At 40.2% G+C, this 18,742-nt stretch overlaps 1 long non-coding RNA gene across 1 annotated transcript; it reads left to right on the top strand.

Annotated features, from left to right (window-relative positions):
- The first annotated feature begins 1,425 nt into the window (after nt 1-1,425).
- On the top strand, nt 1,426-16,179 carry LOC122174174 (uncharacterized). Its single transcript, XR_010600298.1, has 4 exons — nt 1,426-1,754; nt 2,175-2,271; nt 2,718-2,785; nt 14,250-16,179. It is a non-coding gene; the product is annotated as an uncharacterized LOC122174174 (long non-coding RNA).
- Nucleotides 16,180-18,742: the final 2,563 nt, after the last annotated feature.

Raw genomic sequence — 18,742 nt, 5'->3', positions numbered from 1 at the left:
TTTCTAATGGCTCATTCAATTCTTTGATGTAGGAAGCTACATTTATTATGATTTTCAAAACATAAACAAAAATAGACCCATTGTGTAAGTGGATTGACGCTGTTTATCTAATAAAGTACAGTTACAAGTGCATATATCCCATTTGATTACTTACCTTAGCTCAGATACAGTGTACAGTTTACTTGAGATGTATACTCTAAGTGCATCTTAAATAAACTTCACGATTGCACTACATCTCCACCACACTTTTAGTGTATTCCAAAGCACCGTTCACCTCAATTATACCTTGAAATGCCTCTTTATGACTTATTGGAGAAGTATCACATCTTCCTTAAATGCAAACATAATTGTGACCACATACATAGAGGCACCATGTCTCATCTGTAGGGACTGAACTGAGTAGGTTGAAACATAGAAGCAAAAGTCCCTGCCACTTGAGATAAAAGAGTAAGAACCTAAACCAAACTCCATTAAAGTCAATGAGAGTCTTTCCACTGACTTCACCAGGCTTTGGCTCCAAATGCACTAGCTGCCAGTAGATGTTTAGGCTTCCTGTGGGAGTGGCTAGAGGGAGACATGATTATATATACTAAGCCAGTGTAGGACATCAGTGCCTCAGCTCCCCACCAGATTTTTTTTTTTTTTGGTAATTTACACATCAGTGAACCAAATAAAGTTCCAAATGTGGACAAAGAATACTTTGGATTAAACAAGCTACACAGGATACAGGTGAGATCTTCAGAAGTAGTTTGTTGACAGTCTGTTCCCTTTCTCAGAAGACAACGATATTGGGTGCAAAGAAAGAGGATGGACAATGTAGGCCCACTCTCTAACACATCTTTGACACAGAAGGATCCTGGGGATGGATTGCTAGTGTCCTACTTCCCAATTCTGAAGTCAGTACGGTTGCTGGAAGAATCTGCTGGCAATTTGCTCCCCATTCCAAATGCAACTGTATCCAGCCCCACTCCCCTTTCTCTGGAGACAAGTATCATTGGTAAAGACTGCCCATGGCCAATTTCACCCTCTCCTGCCACTCCACCCCAGGAGATAGACATACGCACCAAACAGACAATGTGTCAGTAGCTGCCCTCTCTATAGCAGTCCTGGAGTTTCCTGATTGACCTTGTCCCCTTCTGCTGTTCATTATGGATCTTTTCCACAATAATTCTCAAACTAAAATAAATTGAAGTAAATTGCAAATAGCCATGTTTGATGTGTTTTGCATCTGTCCAACCCATGTGGGGTGTATGTGGTTTGGATAGCATCAGAAAGAACAGCTGATGGTATTTACTCTTTCTGGGGAGGACTACTTTTCTTTTAAGGGAAGGTGGAGGAATACCAAGAGGGGAAGCAATCCCTTAGACTAAGCATACTGTACAAACTACACTGCTGAGAGAACAGAGAATACATTGTGCTGCTGCACAGCAGAGCCAAAAGCATGGATGTGTATCCCTTACATTTTTTTCCAGCTTTCCAAATGAAGGCTGAAATGCATCTAACGTACTCTAAGGCATATTCACTGACTGAAACATGAACTGCTAAGCAGACCAGCGGTTGAGTGCTTCAGATGGAAAACAGGCTGAATAGTTTTTGGAAAGCAGAAGCAGTGCTAGATCTGTTGATAGAATTGTTGTGTCTTGCATCCGTGGTTTCTTCCTGAATGATTGACAGAGCTGCACTGACAGCAGCTCACTACCCCAGACCAAAATTATCAGGCTAATGAGTCAATGGTAGAAGGAGGAGGTGTGAAGGTAGGATCTTATATAATGATAATAATGATGTTTAAGAATAAAATAGTGATAACAGCTTTAAAACAACTTTTAATTCCTTAATGTCACAGCGGCCAGATGCTCTTCCATGAGAACTGGCAAGACATGCAAACTGCATTGTTCACCCTTCTTGCTCTTGTTAAATCACATACACTGCCCTTTGTCTACATATTGTTTGCTTAGACTATAAATCATCTAGGGCAGGGGAGTACTTTTAGAGAGAACTGTGTACTACTCCAGAGTTTCACTTTGTAGGTGTTCGTGCAAGAAAGTGATCCAGGCTAAATCCCTGGATCTGAACATGCTTAAAGCTTGGGGGAGTTGGATTTGGATCCAAAATGCAACAATCGTCCTCGATATATTTAGCTATGTAACTGTTTTGATTTTGTTTTCTGGGTACAGCACCTTTAATTGAAAGACTCCACACATCTGCAGAGGCATTTTATGAGTGAAGCTGATGGAGAATGTTACAGAGGAGACTCTCGTTCTCTCTTTCAGGGTAACCATTTTTGTTCTCTCTTTGTGGGAATTTCTTTAATCTAAAATTTAAAAAAAAAACCACACACACATATATTTGGGATGAAAGCACACAGCTGATCTTTGTGTGGGTACAACATAACTGCCGCATCCCTATAATGGGTTAATCCAAAACCCTGTTGTGAGCACCCCAAACTGTGAGAAAGCTCAGATCCATTTCTGGATTCAGACTTTGCATCTCAGGCCTATCGTGAGTTTGTGCAAATATTTGCTTTGACTAATAGCCACATGGAGTTAACACTCCTGAGTTTCACTTAGAGCTTCTGAGGGCATATATGCATACACACACACACACACACACACACACACACTAATGAGCTCATGATTTGTTAAAATGATGGGATAGGTACTAATTCTCCCTTGCTGTGATGTCATCATGAGAAATTTTTGATCTTGTCTCTTTGACAGGAGCGTAGCAGCAGACCCAAGCTTGACAGATTTCATATTTTACACACTGCGATGCCACCATGCGGGAGGTCAGTATCTTTTCTCCGGTTAGGATGTCATTGTATTTCATCTTAACAAATACACTGCAAATCCTAATGAATACATTGATTTGTCTTCCTTTAACAGATTTATCCTTAGATAATAGATCTAGTTTCTGTTAGCAACAAAGGCAGCATCCAGACTGTGACTTCCAACAGCTTAATCAATCACTGGTATTTCAGTCTGCATCAAGACTGTTTGACCTGCCCGTTAAATCTTTCCTCTGTGCACAGATAGAAGTGCACACAGTTAATTTATCAAGAACTAAAATTCATACAAGAACTTCAATATTTAAATACTGAAGTTCTTGGATATACAGGGACAAATTGTGACAAGTAAAGACAGGTGTGCTTCTCATAGTGCAAGTGCTCTTGGTAATTCTGAACTGATTTTGACATTTTGCTGGTATTGTACGGGGAGACTTTGGCAAACCAGTAAAGTGCCTAAAACCACTATGGCTTATTGTTAAAGATAGCCTGGTCAGCAAGCTGTAAATTGGCCATTCAGCAATCTCAGCTTGACCAAGGCAGGAGGGGAGGGGGGTTTAGGGTGTCTCAGAAAGGGCAGCTTGACCCCGCATCCTTCCTGATAAGAATTGTATTGAAGTTGCTGATACATATTAGAAGAGCAGGATGTACCCTCAGGAATGTCTATTGGGATCTCAAGGCTGCAGGCTCTGGAAAGACCCACACCTGGTTAATCAAAAATCAGAAGGAACCTCTTGCTTGAAACTGCTTACTTAACAAGGTTTCTTTAAGGGATATCTCATTCTATTACTAATGTATAAATAAGGGGAAAAAGCTTGAGATAGTGGGACTCCTTTGGGGGACTCTTCGGGACTGGTCTCTCCCTCTGGATGTATCTTGTGTTCCCCACCTGCAGACGGGTTGCCACTTGAGAATCACACTCGGCTTTGGTTATCATCAAGGGTTGGGGGTGTTTTACTAATCTTGTTGCGGACGTGTGTAAGTGCTTCAGACTAGTAAAGTTTAGCTTTAAGTGAAAGCACTCTTGTGTTGTCCTGATTGTGCCAGCCATCTATCGGTCGGACAGCCATGTTCCCCCTGCTTTATTTCCTGACACCTCCTTGCACAGAGTAAAGTTACCAAGAGCTTTGGGTTGAAAGAACCCCGGGTAACAGTATGAGCCTAAAAACCCAGTGGTGGCACTAGCCTTTCTTGACTGGCAAGGTGTTTCCATAGAAAAGTGTGGTCTGTGACACTGAAAAGAATAAATCATGGGAAAGAATGAGGAAAGGCTGTGAAATGAATTGATGACAGAGTCAATCACTTAGAAAAGAAACATCCCACTGCAGTTCATGGGGGAAATGGAAGCCTGGGGCTAGTATGTGTAGGTGAAGGATTAACATTAGGGGGAGCCAAGGGCAGAAGAGGGAATACAGTTGATCCTTGTCTGCTATCAGCAGAGGGAGAACACCTTCTTTCTTTCTTTCGCTAGTATAAGAAGGTAGTTTCCCCCCTTTCCCTCTTCCTTGGTTTAGCTGGCCTCTTCTTATATCTATATTAGCCAGTTCGTGTGCGGGTATGTGGAAGATTGATCTGATTCTCCTTAGGGCATGTTCACATATAGAATTAACCCTAATTTCAATCACCAGCGGCCCTCTACCACTGTAACTGCACTAGTGCCAGTCTCAGCTGTATAGGCAAGGCCAGTTGTGATTTGCACCAATGCCCAATGGAGTTTTCCCCTGGTTGAAACCACAGCATTCTTTTTGTCTAAACTTGAGGTTTGAACTGGAACAGCTATACTGATGGCTGGAATGAGGGCAAATTCTTAATGAAGAAGGTCTTGCACTGGGGTTGGTGAGAAGACAATAGCATTAGTGGTATAGTGTAAAACACACTTTATTCACAGAAAGCCCATGTCCCTAAGGTTATGGCAGGGTGGAGCATATGGGAGTGTAAGTTTCATCACCTCCATCCTGGGGCAAGTCATGGATTCCATGAACACTATCCAACCTTTGAGTTTGAATAACAAGGCCAGTCATGCTGGGCTTCATACGCTGGATGCTAGGGCCACTTCATTCACCTTATTGTGGACACAGTGGACCGATCCCTTTGCCTTCCCCAGTTTGTTTTTTTTGCCCACAGTTCCCCCGCCACCAAGTGGCTTCAGGGGTGAGGAGGGCTGTGTGTCAGCTCACCACCAGCATGAATTTCTCCTATAATATAGGACCTGAAGAAGAGCTCTGTGTAGCTTACAAGCTCGCCTCTTTCACCAATAAAAGTTGGTTCAATAAAAGATATTACTTCACCCACCCTGTCTTTCCTATAATATATGCAGGCTGATTAGGGCCAATCCCTTTACACATCATTAAAAAAACCAAACAAAAAAACCACGTTTCTATTTTGGGAAGAGTTAAAAAAATATCATAAAGGAGCAGGAAACCATATCTTGAAATGTGTCCTTCAAATTCCTTCACAACCCCGTCATGGCATTCAAGTGCCAATTGCCACTTCTGCTGCATTCACTCCACAACAACAACAACAACATCAGGTGGAGAGAGACAGCCAGCAAGCATTTCCCCAGTTCAGGGCCAGCAGGAGCACTTATTTCCACAGGCAACCTGAAATGGTAAGCTAAGGTGCCATACATTAATTTTTGCATTATAATACAGGTCAGCCTCAGCGTATAAAAATTACAACACTAGTCATTCATTTATAACACTAAGTCTGTTCCCTTGTATCAAAATAAATCACTCCAGCTGTTCAGCACGCATATTTTAATAGAAATATAGTCGATATGATCCTATGGTTAATAGTGACCCTTTCCAGTTCTGCCATAAAACTCTTGTATTTAAATTGTGATTAAGGTAATACAAATCACTGCAAAATTTGAATCCTTTTCCTCTACCAATCTACTCCATTATTGTATTCAGAATCATACTTTCCTATATGAATGCTAAAAATATGCTTAACGCTTATTATGGGCTCTTGGCTGCAACACAGCCACAGGAGAGTGAGCTAAATTCTACTTTGGCTCCTGCATCATCAGTAGAGCAGTTAACTAAGTTCCAGGCAGATCTATACAAAATAAAATAATGATAATAAAATAAACAAAAAACAAAATTGACCCTGTTTTTCATCAGAGAGTTTCAAAATTATCATTCCCCCCCCCTCCAACAGCTGTAGTTCTGAATGCAGCGAATGTATTATGGACTAAGGTTTTGTCATGGTTATTTTGAGTAAAAGTCATGGTCAGGTCACAGGCAATAAACAAAAATTAACAGAAGCTGTGTCCTGTCTGTGAGACTTTTGCTGCTGCTCCATGGTTTTCCCTGCTACCCTGGTGGCTGGGAGCTGTGGGGTTCCCCCTCTGCTCACGGCAGCTGCAAGTGCAGGGCCTTCCACCCAGGGTGGCTGGGAGCCGCAGGATGACCATATTTCCCAAAGAGAAAATGGGGCACCCCCAGCTGCTCACCTGAGGCATTCCCCCTCCCCTGTGTGAAGCTGTTGATGGTCACCTCAGGAGTCTGTCACCTGTTGCTGGAAACCTCGCAGGGGGCCCACTGTTGCTGGAACCCTGCCAGAGCCCCGCTAGCTGCCAGCTCCAGAGTCTGCCGTCCCTGGAGCTGAAGCAGAGAATGTCAGGGAGGTCTCTTGAAGTCAAGGATTCTGTGACTTCCATGACCTCCGTGACATAAACATCACCTTAATCATGGTTAGTGATGTATGAGGCAGAAGGAACCAAATATTAAATTGAGTTTAATAGTGTCAGACCAATTTATAGTAGACAAGTGTCCACATCACCAGCACTTCTCCTCCCTCCAAAAAGAAAGAAATCTACCACCCCCGTTGGCATTAATTAGGAGCTCTTGGTAGTCACAGCAGAAATGCCAATGAGTAAGAAGCCAGAGATACTTTCTCACCCAAAAGGGAATAACTATAGGCCAGGTTTGAGACAGAGAGCATTGTGTAAGATGAAAGCCTCCATTTCTTCAGTAGCCTGTCTGTGGATAAAGGACTTCAGCCGTCAGAGCTGTCAATTAATCTCCTTTCACAAACATTAAATGTAGTCTATTTACTTTAAAACCATGAGATTGAGTCATTACTGAAGAAGTGACCATCTAAAACAAACCTTCATCCCAACATCTCATTGGTAGGCAGTCCTGGTCTCATTACCATAGAAGAACACTAAAAACGTATCATTTTTATGTTCGCATAAACTCTCCATATTGCTGTATCAAGTAACCCCCAAAGGTTTGAGCAGACATTAATTTCCACCTGCACGCCTTAGACGTATACAGGTTGTGCTTTGATGACAGGTTTTTTTCTAAAGCAAAAGCAAAAAAAGAAAAGGAAAGTCATTTAATGTACTCACAAGAATGGGCTGTCATTATCAAACTGTATTGGCCATTTCTGCAGGGTCTTACCATATCTTTGGCACAGGAAGACTGTCTCTACTATTGTCCTTAAAAAGAAATGTTAAAGGTTTTATTAGGTCAACACTACTGACTCTGCACCACCATTCATGACACAGATTACTCTCACACAACATGTTCATACTGGTGTTCATTGAAATAATTATGGTAGAACATTTTATTGAAATGTGTTCCCTCTTATTAAATGATGGGTTCAAAACCCAGAGAATGTCAATCACTTCTCAGTATGTAATTCAAATAGATTAGTGCTCAAGGTGAAATGCTGAAGAGGAGATTTAACTCAGGGATGCATTATTACATTATTGGCACTGCAAAATATAGAAACAAAACAATTTCAATGTATAAAGTGCCTCACATCTCAAGGTCATTTAGTAAAAGATACAGAGCAATTTAATAATACAGTCTGTGATAGCCAACAAACAAATTAAAGCAACAGAGAAACAAGTCAGTCTGATTTAAACAATGACAGTTTTCTCTGCATTATCTCCTGGCAACAGCTAAGGCAAAGTACTGGTGAGGTATCAGGTATTATCAAGCTTCCCAGCAATAACTGAACGTAATACTTGGCTCTCCAGCATCATATAAGGTTTTGCAGGTGAGTAGGCATTAGCATCCTCCTTTTGTAGGTGGGGCAACTGAGGATTAGAAATTTTAAACCAACTGCCAAACACAACCATTTGTTTACAACAATTGTCTTAAGTTGCTCTCCTCCACCTACGTCTTAGACACTACCAAACTAGCTTCTACCCTCCTAGTCCACTGAAATTGATCTTATGAAATTCTTGAATGACTTCTTCCTAACCATTCTCATCCTCTTGATCTTTTGACTGCTTTTGACACTGTGCTCTGTACCATCCTAAACACTGATCAAGGAGTGACCTGACTGCAGAGCTAGCTTGGTCCAAAATGTGAAGGTCAAGAAGGGCATCTTGAAACTATTATGGAATTATAACAACAAGAATATTTTGCACTTCCAGAACTCATTTCCTCCAGGTATCTCGGATCTTTTATATACATTAAGCCTGACAACACCCATGTGAAGTAGGTATGTTACTAGATCTGTTTATGAGATGGGTATGCTGAAATGACTTCCCTCAGGTCACACAGTGAGTCACTGGCAGAGTCAGCTACAGAATCTAGGAGTCTGGACTCTCAGGCATGCATTCTAACCCCTAGACACTTCCTCTGGCAATTAATCTAACTAAGCCTGAGTTATGTTCTCGCTCCAGCTGGTGCCAGTCAGAAGCCAAACAGAAAACTAAACATAAGTTACTTATATCAGGAAAGACTGGGTAGGTGAAATGACATATAAATTACACCCAGGATATTTTGTTTCTGTGGGGTCAAGGGAAGGAAACATACATGTAGAGTGACCTTTAATTTCAGGAAGAGGATGGATACTGTAATACCTGCAAACTGGAAAAAACTGAGTACAGTTGGGTGCAAGAATTGAAGTACATGTGAGTATATCAGCTTCAGTAAATTGGTGGTAATAATGTGGGAGGTATGAAGCACATATGGAGCACCTAATTGCTTCAATTTTGCTAGAGAAAACAGTTGCAAATCTTTCGCAGCTGTGAGGAAATAGAAGTAGACATGTTCTTTCACAACATAAGAGCTACAGTATCTTATACATGAGGTGGGTGATTTTTTGTAGCTTTTCTAAATGCTTCAGGCTCCCTATGATACTCTGTCTTCTCAACAGCTCCTCAAGCGAAAACTAGTAATGATTTACATCACACATACAGTGTAATTTTTCAATTTAATTAAATGAAAAATAGTATTTGTCTTTCACTTAACTGAATGGACCCATTCTTCGGCTAGACAGCACTAATAGCAGTATCATCTATATAAGAAGATTCCAGGGACGTCACTGTGTGTGTCATTCTAATATCAGCGTGAAGTGATGGAAGCAGCTACATGCATGGCTGAGAGCTCCTTTTGTTCAGAATATAACCAGATCCAGTCATCACTGGCCTTGTGGGAACCAGACGAAATGTTGGAGTCCAAAGATTCTGTGACAACTGGGATACGATGGATGATCAAATAAGGAGGGAATAACAGCTATGTGGGGTAACAAAGAGGCAGTTGTGCCTCCCTCCAGCCAGAGGGCAGATCTGCACACAAACAATAGAGAAGATGTATAAAAAGCCAACACTGCTCACTGCAGAGGGCATGGAAAAGAAGAGACCCCATTTTCAGCTTTTTTACACACATGACTTCACAAATTACACTCATGTGACAGCACTGGCTTTCAGCTTATGGTTATTAATATAATTCATACACACATGCACAGGTGTCTCTTTCCACATTACTGTTCTTCTGAAACAGGCTGGAAAAACTGCAAGAACAAAATTTCTGCAGGCTCCAAGCACCGAGTTCTTTGAAAAGTAAAAGGTATTTTCATGGAAATCAAAAGTATCATAGTTCCATACACCAAAAGTAATACAGAAATATTTTCCTTTTCCAGGACAAATTTCTCCTCAGCAGCCTCCACACCTATTTTTGTTGGATAAACTTCACTTAGACTACGCAAGGAGATTTCATTGATGTCAGTGGAATCCCAGCTGTCCTAATAAATAAAGAGTAGGATATACAGTGGAGCTCTACAAAGTGCAGCTCACAGTGGATGTTAGAGTGTGGTTTATCCCTCTGACATCTGGTTCCACAGTGCCTCAGTTTCTCTGTTCTGTATAATCTCTCATACACATACCAAATTTTAAAGTTTAAAGCTAAATCTCCCAAAATGGGGTTTTAGGATGAGAGAATTTTCTGTATAAGAGTTGGACTATAATTCCAATATCAATACCAAAGACTTCAGCTCAGACATGGATTCCGTGAGAGGACTTTGAGAACTGTTTGACTTGATGGCAAAGTCTTTCTCCTTCCCCTCATTTTCCCCAGGTAGAGGCTCCCACCTTCACAGTTCAGTACCCTCTCCCCCCAGCAGGGAGCTGTCACCACCAGTCCTAACTTACAGAAGAAACTGACTCTTGCCAAGAACAGGCTGCCTCTTATATCTCCCCATCCACCTGGCTCCAAATCACCTGATCTCAGTCCTCAAAGTCCAGTGACTGAGGAGAAAAATCAGCACAGGTCCAAATTGGGACCTGAACCCTTGAAAAGACCAAGCTCACCTTATGACAGTGGAAAAGTTTGTTGATAATATCTTTTCTACTTGTCTTTGACTTTGTATCTCGCTCCCTCCTCCCTCGCTGTATTTTGAAAGTCAGAGATTTGAGAAAGTTATTGCAAAAAAAGAATTCACCCAAAACATACCCAGATATGAGACAAGTATCTGATTATATCCTATGCATTTCCTTTCAGAGTAGATCAATGCCTCTTTAAACTCCCTGTGACAATCAAAATACAGTAGCCTAAGAACTGGGTCACATTTTTATAATCTGTGGTATTACTATAAATGCTAAATGAATAGAGAGGACTGAACCAAGAGCAACATTTTGCAACTATCCCTTCTCTCTCTCTCCCCTCTCTTTTAAAAAACACATTTACAATTATTTTTGGCAACTGTAACCGGTCCTCAGGCAATATGTGAATGAAAACCAAACAAAGGACAAATGGGCTAGAAAAAAAATATGTACTGGACTTTTCCAGTGAAATAAATGCTACCTTTCTCTATGGAAGCACAGAAGGCCCTAAATGCAGCAGCAGAAGGGAAGAGGATAGGTGGTGCAGAGGTTGTATGGAGGAAATCTGTATTCCTGTGCATGAGCAACTATGGTACATGGTGCCTTACACTGTAGCAGTGCAGATGAGGGAATGGGGTTGAGAACCAGAGAAGGGCAAGAAGGAGGAAGGAAATGGACAGTGCTGCTGCCATCTGGATCTTGAATCTTTCCTCAAAGGAGCCAAGAGTCCTAGTTGCTTTCAAGCTTAAGAGCTATGGATAGAACAATATGAATTTTTTCCTAACAAAATCTCAAAACTAGCCTAGTGTGGGAGTTTCATAATGAACCTGATGTTTCATGTAGGTTTGCAAAGGTCTATGGCTATTGTAGCATGCCTGGCCTGAATTTAGAGTGCTATTTGTGCCCAAATGCAGAAAAGAGCCACACATATTATTTGAGGGTCTTTCAGCAAGAGCCTTAAAGAATTTAATCTGTTTGGTTTATCAAAAAAAAAAAAAAGATTGAGGGATGATTTGATTACAGTGTATAATGAACTTCATGGAGAGAAACTACCAGGTAATAAAGGGCTCTTTTATATGGCAAAGAAAAGCATAACAAGAACCAATTGCTGGAAGTTAAAACCAGACAAATTCCAATTAGAAATAAAATATGTGCCTTAATAGTGAAAGTGATTAAATACTAGAACAAACTACCCAGGGAAGTGGTGGATTCTCCATCTTCTGATGTTTTCAAATAAAGACAGGATGCCTTCCTGGAATATATGCTTCAGCCAAATACAAGCCATTGGGCTTAAATCGGGGTAATTGGGTGAAGTTCTATGGCCTAGTTATACGGGAGGTCAGACTAGATGATCTAATGTTCCATTCTGGCCTTAACATATCTGAATCAACTATGAATATTATCCAAATCTGAGTAATGGGTGATTTGCCCTTCACAACTCAAATATGCATGGCTGAAATAAATACAGTAACAGATTTAAAAACTAAATTTAAGAAGTACAAATAAGGTGGGTGTGTGGGGAATACACTATTTGCCATTGTTAAAAAATGGACTAATGGCCACTACTGGAAAACCAAGAGCTGCCAAATGGCATGAGAATTAGTATAAGTTATTTCTTATAACCTGGGGGCAGGGAAAAGTACTGGAGATATCTCAGATAGTGTGTATTTTCTGCAGGTAAAATCTGAACAACCTGCAGTGGCTGGTTTCAAAAAATCAATAATGACTTAAAAAGAAATGGAAAGTCAATGAGATCAGGAGTGATACAGGAAGGCTGAAGAGGAGAAGACTCCATCAATAGTGGTAAGATGGGCTGGAAAAGTGAGGGAGGAGGCCAATGCTAGCTAAGTGGTGAGAGGAGTAAGATAGAGAGAAATAAATTCCATGAGGTTGGATAGGGCAAATTCATCAAAAGGTATAAAAGCAAAGGGCTTGATCTAAAGCTCACTGAAATAAATATAAGTTTTTCCATTGACTTTTGGGATTCGGATCAGATCGACAATGGGCTTTGAAAAGATCTTGAAATGAATAGGAAAGCAGTGGAATCATTTGAGAATGAGGATTAGATGTGTGAGAAGTTATACTTCTCAGAGTGGAGTTTTTAGGGAGGTTCCTGAGATACCAAATTCCTCTTCTGAATTGTTCCAAAGCAACATCATTTCATCTATATGCAAATTTCTACACTCTCAGGTCTCATAAGGGCTGAGCAAAGGCCAATATATTTTTGACAGAGAAGATGCTTTTCATTGTTTAAATGGACTGAAGCCACAAATTTCAAAGCAGACTATCTAGATCTCGAGTTCAGATTTCATACTATTATTCATGGATGTTTGAATCTAGGGTTTTGGTTTGGCCCATGTTTAGCTTCTGGGAATTTTTTATTCCAAATAATTATCTGGCAAGCACAACTGAGACACTTCCTAATCACGTCAATGCGGTTTTATGCATCTCAAACTTTTGTAGTTCATGCCAGAAAAAGAAAACACTTAGAGTTCCTCATTCATGTGTATTAGAAATTCATGGTTTAATAATTTCCTCCTGTTAATCATATTCTGTGAATTGCTGTCTTAATTTTTTAAATGTTCCTTCATTTGTTTTTGTTCTGAATTCAGTCATATGTGCATTTCCTCCCTGAAATATCGTTGGACGCAAACTCTTGACGTAATTGGATATGCCGAATTCATGATAATATTCATGTTATAGCAAAATGTTCACTTATTTCTGGAAACTATAGCATATTTATATGGATTATGTATCTATATTTGCTAGAGGTGATTCAAAAATGCAACATTCAAATCTGGGTTTACATATTTGGAGGTGTTCAAACAGGTCTAGATTTTTAATTTATCTAATTTAATCTGAATTATTTGACACAGGCTCATTCTTGACTCTGGGATGTGAACCATATTAAGTCATGTGGATATGTGTCCCTGAAACTTATTATTCATTTTCCTCTTAGTAAGTGATTCTGAGCCCTTTTAATTGCTTCTTGTGGCACGAAGGATCTGTAATGTTGCCGCTGGTTTTATTCACAAGTCTGCGGAACCTGTGAGGAGGTTGTTTTTTTGTTTTTGTTTTTAAATCACATATCTGCTTCGTTTCTGCATATATTATCTGTATCTTTATTGCTTTGTGCAGTTATTTTTATTATCTGGAGAAAACTTATTCACCAAGGGCAATATTTTGAAAAGTGCCTATCTGATTTAGGACCCTAAGTTCAATTTCTCAAAGTGACTTAAGCACTTAGGGGCCCAAATCCCAAATGACTTAAAATCAGGTTTTTGTTATTTCTCCACTGAAAAAAGGTTGTAACTGAAGTCAGTGAGGCTATCACCAGGGGAAAATTCAGCCCTGTCTCATGTAGATAAGGAATCTTTGCACCTCTTATGACCTCAATTGTCTCAGAACTGTGCAGATAGTGTAGTAGTTGATTTGGAACAATACCGTACAAATGTTTCACAGGATAAGAGCTATCAGAAGGCACTTCAAATTCAGGCTAAGATAAATATAAAATATGAAATAAACAAGTGCAAGTAACAGAGCCTGGACCCTTAATTAATATAGTGTGCTGACAGCAATGCTTAGCAGTTAAATGCTTTGTTCTTGCTCACAGACACTTTAACCTTGTTTGGCCCAGTCCTGGGAATTATAGTACAGGAGGGTTTCTCATTGTTTTTGTTTCAAAACAGTATTAGGAATGAATGGGATAGCTTAAAATAAATAACATCCAATTTAAGCCTTTGTCTAGACTTGATTTAAACCTTTTCTCAAGTTCAAACAAACTAAGGTAAGATTTATAAAAAAAAAAATTGCCATTTTTTTATTTCTAGGCCTGAGCAGATGCAGGAAATACATCTCTCCCCTGCAATCTTATAATCCCCAATTCCCTACTTTCCCCTCCAGCTCATCAAGAAGGTGGCAATGAAGATCATCCTCCTCACCCATAGCTTTGTCCTGATCCTCTACAAATCCCTTCACTGACTTCTGCATCAAGCTAGCTTCTCATTCTTGTCTTCAAAGTTCTGCACAATTGTGCCCAGCCAAAATCTGTTTGTGTTTCTTATTGTGATTACACCACTTCATTCCTGTCATCTCCTTTGTGCATTTCCATTGTTTCTTCCATGCTACTCCACATGTCTGTAACCGGTCTAGTGGATAGATCCTTGGTCTCAGAAGCCCTGAGTTTTAGTTCTTGCTCTGTTACTGTCCTGCTATTTGACCCTGGACAAGTTACTTGATCTCTGTTTCCTCTCACAACCTTTTCTGTTTAGATTTACTTATTTATTTAAAGAGTAAGCTCTTAGGGGCAAAATTGTCTTTTAAAGTGTGTGAATGGTGCCTAGCACAATGGGCCTCCAATTTCACTTGGGGCCTGTAGCTGGTACAGTAATATGAATAAAAATAATAATAATAATCCCACCTCCTGTTATGCCTTTTCCTGCCCTGGCCACGAAGCATGATACATTCTCCCCACCACAGGTCACTATACTTTTTCTCAATTCAAGTACCTCCCAAAGGCTTACTTCTAGAGTGACAACAATCAGTGATCAAAATTGAACATTTGAAATGTTCAGTGCAAATCCCTCTTTATGCACCAGTCTTCTCCAGTTCATTATGTTAGAATGTACATTCTCTAGGACAAGGACTGGATATATTTTAGAACTTGCCAAGCACATTGTAGGCACTTATACACTAAGTATTAATATATAACCCAAATGGGCAAGAAATTCCACCATGTTATAGATTTACTGCATGAGGAAAAACAGAACAATTTCATTCACCCCTTCAATTGTTTAACTATTAATGACATACGTTTGGTTCTTTCCTTTACAAGACGGCTTGACTTAAGGCTGTAATATATACATGGGTATGTGTATATAATATACACACATACCCATATATATTACAGCTTCAAGGCAAACAGTGTTTTATACATAACACACCAATCTCAGATATAGACTAAGCTCCAAACATTAACAGTATAAATAAATGGATAGATGGAGTGCTCCTTACCAGAGAAAAACAAAATCTTGCTCCAAGGGGCCAAGTTCTGTGGGAAAAAATGTGTTTCTGTCTAAATTTGGCTGGAAACCTCACTTCATTATCGCTCCTGCCTGTGGCCCATTTGTTATATACTGAGGGTTATACAATGCTGTCGGCTGCAGGAAGCAAGGGAGAAAGATTAGGTAAAGGGGCACTCAGATCACAGTTTTACCTTGTGGCCAACTTTAGTGGCAGAAAAACAGAAAACAAAAACAATTGTGTTGGTTTTCTTTAAGGAAGGACGGGGGATTTTTACATGTGTGGTTTCTGCACCCTATTCCTCCAGTAGATCACCTTGAATTCCAATAGAGCTGTGAAACTGCCAGCAACAACAATCTGAAAATTACAAACTGGGGGCGGGGGCAGCATTAAAAAAAGAGAAAGGGGGGAAAAAAAGAAACTTCTTTTCTGTTTGCACAAATAGTTCATCTATGGTCATTGATGTGTAGACAATCTAGCTGCACAGATAACACTGGTCTACAATGTTTGAGAAGTCATCTGCTTCAGAGATAAAATGTGCTATTTATCATGTATTTTGATGTGCTGAATTCAAATATGATAATTAAAACAACTGATTGGCTACTCTTTCTAAGCTATTTCAGTTTTTACATTTTATGTCTATGTATATTGTGTAGATAGAGTTTTAATCATAAACTGTAAACCTAGGTCTTTTCATGTGTTTATGGTTGCTTTACATGATAATATTTCACCTGTCCTGTTTATGTAACACTTTAAAAATCAGCAAAAGGGTTATATAAATAAAATGTATTATGAAACAAAAGGCAAAAAACTATTATGTGCATAGTTTAGTCCTATTCAGTGTGTACTCGGCGCTTCTTGGCTTGTCTCTTGTATTCATTAAATGGAGCATCTCTTGTCACTGTCCAGCAATAGTCTGCAAGCACTGATGGGCTCCATTTGCCCTGATAGCGTTTCTCCATTGTTGCAATGACCTGGTGAAATCCCTCATCGTGCTCGTGGCTCAACGGTGGAAAAAAATCTAGATATGAGTGCAAAAAATGTATCTTTAGTGACATGTTGCAACCAAGGCTTTTGTATGCCTTGAGGAGGTTTTCCACCAACAACCTGTAGTTGTCTGCCTTGTTGTTTCCGAGAAAATTTATTGCCACTAACTGGAAGGCTTTCCATGCCGTCTTTTCCTTGCCACGCACTGCATGGTCAAATGCATCATCTCGAACAAGTTCACAAATCTGAGGGCCAACAAAGACACCTTCCTTTATCTTAGCTTCACTTAACCTTGGAAATTTTCCACGGAGGTACTTGAAAGCTGCTTGTGTTTTGTCAATGGCCTTGACAAAGTTCTTCATCAGACCCAGCTTGATGTGTAAGGGTGGTAACAAAATCTTCCTCGATTCAACAAGTGGTGGATGCTGAACACTTTTCCTCCCAGGCTCCAATGACTGTCGGAGTGGCCAATCTTTCTTGATGTAGTGGGAATCTCTTGCACGACTATCCCATTCGCAAAGAAAACAGCAGTACTTTGTGTATCCAGTCTGCAGACCAAGCAAGAGAGCAACAACCTTCAAATTGCCACAAAGCTGCCACTGATGTTGGTCATAGTTTATGCACCTCAAAAGTTGTTTCATGCTGTCATAGTTTCCTTCATAGGGACTGCATGACCAACTGGAATTGATGGCAAAACATTGCCATTATGCAGTAAAACAGCTTTAAGACTCGTCTTCGATGAATCAATAAACAGTCTCCACTCATCTGGATCGTGAACGATGTTGAGGGCTACCATCACACCATCGATGTTGTTGCAGGCTACAAGATCACCTTCCATGAAGAAGAATGGGACAAGATCCTTTTGACGGTCACGGAACATGGAAACCCTAACATCACCTGCCAGGAGATTCCACTGCTGTAGTTTGGAGCCCAACAGCTCTGCCTTACTCTTGAGTAGTTCCAAATCCCTGGCAAGGTCATTCAGTTCACCTTGTGTTATGAGGCGTGGTTCAGAGGAGGAGGATGGGAGAAAATGTGGGTCCTGTGACATTGATGGTTCAGGACCTCTTCCTCGTCTGATTCAAGTGAGAATGATTCTGGTGCATCAGGAACCGGCAGTCCTTCTCCGTGGGCTACTGGGCGTATAGCTGATGGAATATTTGGATAATGCACAGTCCACTTTTTCTTCTTTGACACACCTTTCCCAACTGGAGGCACCATGCAGAAGTAACAATTGCTGGTATGTTTCAGAGTAGCAGCCGTGTTAATCTGTATCCGCAAAAAGAACAGGAGTACTTGTGGCACCTTAGAGACCAACAATAAATTTGTTAGTCTCTAAGGTGCCACAAGTACTCCTGTTCTAATTGCTGGTATGATCTGTTGGCTTTCTCCAAATCATTGGCACTGCAAAAGGCATAGATTTCCTTTTCCTGTTCAACCACTGGTGAAGATTTGTTGCACAAGTGTTCCAGCAAATGTGTGGGGCCCACCTCTTGTCCTGATCTCCAATTTTACAGCCAAAATAAAGGTGATGGGCTTTCTTAACCATAGTGGTTATACTGCGCTTTTGTGATGCAAAAGTCACTTCACCACATAGCAGAAGTTATCTGCACTGTTCACACAAGTACGAGGCATCTCTGCTCACTGTGGCTAAACAGAAATGTGTCCCTTTGCAAAATCAAACACTGACAAATAAGAGAGCACGACACTGTATGATTTCTAGAGCTGATATAGGGCAATTTGTTCAGCAGAGTGATGTAAGCTTCGTTATGATTGCATCATTCATGACTTCTAGGAATAACATGATGCAATTCATATCATGTATGACGCAATACCCGCTTCAGATTGCATCATTCATTGTTTTGCCTAAAAAGCAAGTACTGTCCAAACCCAGTCATAGATTTATTCATAGATCCAGTCAAAGATGTATTTTAGTCATTTCTGGTTTAAATTGAGATCCCTTCCCTTTATAACTCACTTATCCTCCGCCATTCCCAAGTCAAGGGTCGTATATACTGACCCAATAGCATATCTTGAAAACTAGAGCCAATCAACAATTTTAAGCATCATTTTCGTTCTCAGTGACCCAGAATTAGTAAAGTTTGACTACATTTATTTCAGAAGCATTTTGGCTGTAGAGCAGTGTAATACTTAGCAGTTATGCAGCCCCTTTCATTTAAAGATGTCAAAGCACTTTACAAACATGAATCTAAGCCCCAAAAACTGCTGTGCAGCAGTTATTACCCCCATTTTATAGCTGGGGAAGCAGGGGGCACTGTGAGGTTAGAACACTCAAGGCTTTCAGTCCCCTGATTCATCTTTGCTTTTCATTTCTTTCTTCCAGTATTTACTTGTATTCTTTTCTTCTAGGCCATTTGGATGATAAC

Source organism: Chrysemys picta, chromosome 4 (genome assembly GCF_011386835.1).
Source record: "Chrysemys picta bellii isolate R12L10 chromosome 4, ASM1138683v2, whole genome shotgun sequence".
Classification (NCBI taxonomy): domain Eukaryota; kingdom Metazoa; phylum Chordata; order Testudines; family Emydidae; genus Chrysemys; species Chrysemys picta.
This window is presented reverse-complemented; position numbering and strand designations above follow the sequence as displayed.